A 4,703-nucleotide genomic window follows, 5' to 3' on the forward strand; every position below is an offset into this window, starting at 1 on the left:
CTCAGAAGGCTTAAAACATATCAGCGACCTTCAACATTCAACATTTATTATATATCTGTACTCTCAAGGTAACATCTAAAAGCCAATTATAATGATCAGGGTCCCATTGTCCTAGCCAGTCATTGTATCCCAACATAATAAGAGCTAGAAAATAACATCACTTTGAAGCTTGCTGTACAATTTATGTGACATCATCTTCAAAATATAGTACTCACAAAGTACAGAAATAATGGATGGAGAAACACAGTACCTCTGATTCTTCAACCTGGATACTATGTAGGTCTTGAGACCCCCCCTCAGTTACTTGGGTAGAGACTCACGTCCTTATTGGCACCTGCTGTTCTTTCTTACAATTTTTTAGGGTTGTAAAGAGAGGAGATAAAGGTAAAATATACCCCATGGGGAGCTCCCTTCCCCCCATAATTAATGAAGCTAAATAGTCTTCATTCAAGCAACTATTCACTCAGGAAAGGAAACTTTTCAGGATCTTGGACTTTCCTATGCAAAAAAAAAAAAAAAAAAAGCGTCTTTACTGAATGTCTAAAAATGCCCACCCGGAAAAACAATACGGGGAACTTAAGAAACCAGTTGCAACAAAGATCTTATGTCAAGGTTTCAGTTGAAGGATTAGACTCATAATTAGAGAGGAGCGTCTCTGTTCTTTTGGAGGTAGCTGTGAAAGCTAAGGAAGACCTTCCTGGATGTGTTCCCAAGCATTTTCCAATCTTTTAAAGATAAAGGGTTAAGAAGTATCATCTTTACTAGTATTTCTCCCCTCTGGTGAATTTGGCGAAAGGAGATTAGACCAGCAGCCCTGAAGTTCTTTATCCACAGAACAGGTTAAATATTAGAAACTCCTCCATGCACCCCAGAGGCCTTTGGGTACATTTAACTTGAATCCACTTTAAGATACGGATATACTGCCTCCACCCAGCGAGTCAAACCTTTCAGGTCTCCTTCAAATCACAAATAATAAGATGCTCAGCAGGGTAGCACATCACTATAGCTCCACGGACTTCAGCAGACCTCTGCTGATTTATACAAGCTGCACTTCTGGCTCAGCGTATGGGAAGTTTGTGGAGCACTAGAGGAAGAGACAAACCTGTTTGGTCCGAAAGCCACTGGTCTGCACAGAGCCATGCTGGAAAGGCATTTCACCGTGGAAGGGGAAGATAAATGATCTGGAGGCCTCAGGCTGGCAGCTGGCTAACAAGTCTCAGCCTCACACGCACACAACTCTGCACACCCACAATTGCTCATGTCAGCTGGCAGCAGGATGAACTGGGTTACGGGTGCCGAGCTCCATTTCCACCCTTGGTCAGCACTGGGGGGGTACACGCTGGATGTTTTCACTCTTCTTTCAGCTCACAGCAGGATGGCAAATGAGCTCCATTTGTCTCCCAGTGAGCCCTTCCTAATGCACTTAATTACCTGGAAGAAAATACAGGAGGTCAGCAGTGCTGCTACCTGGTCCTCCCTGAACGTAATGATGCCGGTCCTCTCATGCACTTTTCTTCACTGTTGGATGATCTTCCACAGGCTCCTGAATCTAAGTGGGCTTTAACCACCCCATCATGAACAGCAAAATCTGTAAGTTTGCTCACCAAAGGAGTGAGTACATCCTGAAATGCATGATGGGCTGCTTAGCTTCCAACCAGAGAGAGATAGGTTAGGCCATCAGCTGGTGTTGGCAGGAGAAGACCCAGGTCACTGGTAACTCTGCGACTACTGAGGAGTTACGCAGAAGGCAGGGTAGATTTATACCTTATAGACCAACTAAATCAGAGACCTATAACACAAATTTTCCTGAGCAGAGGGTTTTCTTCATCAGAGGTAAATGCACTACTTATGGAAGCTCATGCTATGCATCCCCGATTTAGTTAGTTGGTAAGGTGCAAAACTACCTCGGCCTAGTTAGTCGCTAAGGTGCAAAATTAATTTTGCCTTCTGCTGGGCTTCAAACTAATTCAACTAACTACCTCTGTGTGCCAAAGAGTCATGCCAGCAGAGAACCAAGCTCAAAATATTGCCACGGAAATGTATCTTGATGCAGTGAATTTTTGTCTTCAGCGTGACAACGTCCTATTTAAACCCTCCGATTGCTCCACAGTGACAACAGAACAGCCAGGGAGCTGTGTGCCTCCTAATACAGACAGATCCACAGTTACTGCAATGCAGTGCCTTATTCCCTAAACAAAGGCATAACACGGCTGTACCATAATTGCTGGGCGATCCTACGACTGGAAAACAGGTGTGGTGCCCCAAGACGGGGATAATGTGTGAAGCAAATATGTCCCCCTTCCTAGAGAGGCCTCTAGGCAAATGCAAGAGCTCATCACAATTAAAGGTAAGCAGTTTGCTGCCAGCATTGTTTTAAGCCACCCACTCCAGGAAGCCTGAGCAGAGAGGAATAAGTCTGGTAATTGATTGCTTAGTCCTGGAGGTAAAGTAGAATGGAGCATTTCATTGCACACCGAGTGAGCAGGAGATGCTTGTCCTGCTTTATTACTTTCTGATAGCATTTAGGCATTGATTTCAATTAAAATTCAGGGAACAGAGTTGGAGCCCAATCAACTCTGGACGCGGTATTTCAATAAAGCCACCGTGGGGCTCCTCGAGTCTATAAAGGAGCTGGAGAGTGATGAATGCAAATGGATTACTCCTCAATGCTTGGGTGAGTCCACGAGGCACAAATCCATAGCTCCTCCAACCCCTTCAATTAACTTGAAGGGAGGAGTTGGTGCGTGCAGCATGAAGGGAGCTCCCTCCTTGCAATGCAGGTGTCAAGTTGCAGCAAGTGATTGCTGTTGTTCAGCCCTCTGGACTAGGAGGAACAAGAGAGAGTTTCATGCTCTGGAGGATATGCAGGCGGGAGGTGGTCCAAGTCATGTTATCACACATGATGTGACTTCTGGCAGCCCCAACACACCTGCTAATGTGATCTCCTGCTTCTGGCTGGCCCCAGAGCCTGCAGCCCTGTCTCTTAACGTTTCAAACCATAAACCAGCTCCTTCTCTGTATTCTTTGCTTCTGCTTAAAACTAACCCTGGTGCAGAGCTGACGATATCAACTGGCCTTTTGGTTCCAGCCCCCAGAGAGAAGGCCTGCTTCCCATTGAAGGGTGGAGTTTGCCTCCCACAAAACATAGCCCAATTCTGGAGGTTTGTCTAGACAGGAAAATTCAGTCCCAGAAGTCACAGAAATACTGTATTAAAGGAAAAATGAATGATTGGCTAAAACATGAGCATGGGGAGTGGGAGGAGTTGGGCTTGAATCTTTTCTTGGCTCCATGCTGTCAGGCCCTGTGATCAGTCTTGCCTGGCTGGGCTGAGCACTTGAGCCATCAAGCCTGCTTCTGATCCCTGGAAAATGAGATTGTCTTAGTTTTCTGTGGAGGTGAACAAGTGGTTTGGCTGCTGAAAGCACCATTTCCCCCTTTTCACTACACCTGCAGCCTCGGGCTGTTCTGGCAAGCCTCACACCTGCTGCTCCTTCCGATTCTCCTGGCTCCTGACCTGGCTTTGGCTTTTCCTGACTCCGACCTTGTACTTCCCCTGGAAATAGGTACCAGCTCTATGAACCCTGGTTTCTGATCTCAGCTCGCCTCTCAGATTGCGTCTCAGATTTTACCTCTCCGTGGTTCTGAAATTTGGTATCCATGTTCTCAGCCCCCAACTTAGACCCTGATCGGACACTCTGCTCATCTGCGCTCCCACCTTGCTGACCCCCAAGTTGCTCCTAGGGGCCTGCCCACAGGTCCAGTCACATACCTCCTGGCCAAACCCTCATACACACTACATGAGTGCCTTTGAGCACAAGTGCCTCAATGTTACTCTTAGCTTTTGTTCTCCATCTGTAGCATGAAAGCAATGATACCTCCCTACCTCACTGGAGGTGGGGCATGGAGTTCTGGGATTAGGGGCTCAACAGTGATTGAGGGGCTCAGATAATATAGTAAGACAGCTGAATAAGATACCATATTTCCTCACCTACATGAGGAAAACCCCTCTAAAATTGGGGAATTATGCTTTAACTGGGGAAACTCTTTTCTTCACTGCAGAAGGAGCACTCCTGGAGTCACTGCATGCCAGAGCTGCCAGGATGGCTATTGCTTGTGTCTGCTTGGCAAACCATATGGGCTGGAGTCACAGGCTAGCCCTTTCACAGTGGTATGTACTGGCTGAGCACTGTAGTTTGTGCCTGAAGCAGCAAGAGAGCTGCTGGTAGTATCGTGTTGAAGCTTGTGATATAGAAATGACATGTACAAGAACTTATATAAAGAACTACTTCCAGTTAACAATTAGCAGTCCTGCTACTGCCCTTTGCAAGGGTCTGGCACCTAGCCTTGTGTGACCTAGAGCAAATCCTTCAGGGGACACCATGTCCAGAAAGTGTGGTATCATACTTTCCTTTTATACATAGTCTGCCACACCAGGACGTTCCTGATGCCACATTTCCTGGACACTCTGTGTTCCCAGAAGCACTTAGTCTAAGTCACAGAGTTGGCCCTGGCTGGGAAAATCTTTTTCTCTCCCTTCTGCCTTCCAAAAAGAAGGTGCATGTTTTATTTGGGGCTGTGTTATATATGAAAAAATATGGTATCTTGGATGAGTAGGGTTCCTGGTTGCGGTGATAAGCAGTAATAGTACACAGGTGAACAGCAGTCTCTAGGCATCAGGACATAGCTTGCAGGCTTTAAAAGG

General features: G+C 46.3%; 1 long non-coding RNA gene across 1 annotated transcript in view; it reads left to right on the plus strand.

Moving 5' to 3' along the window:
• The window catches only part of LOC109306387, a 26,252-nt gene that overhangs the window by 20,574 nt on the left and 975 nt on the right, over positions 1–4,703 (plus strand). The window contains exon 4 of the long non-coding RNA XR_002099974.1: positions 120–124. This is a non-coding gene — a long non-coding RNA (uncharacterized LOC109306387). The remainder of the gene's footprint in view (positions 1–119; positions 125–4,703) is intronic.

The sequence above is a fragment of the Crocodylus porosus genome, unplaced genomic scaffold (assembly GCF_001723895.1).
Source record: "Crocodylus porosus isolate Cpor-Errol unplaced genomic scaffold, CroPor_comp1, whole genome shotgun sequence".
NCBI classification, from domain to species: domain Eukaryota; kingdom Metazoa; phylum Chordata; order Crocodylia; family Crocodylidae; genus Crocodylus; species Crocodylus porosus.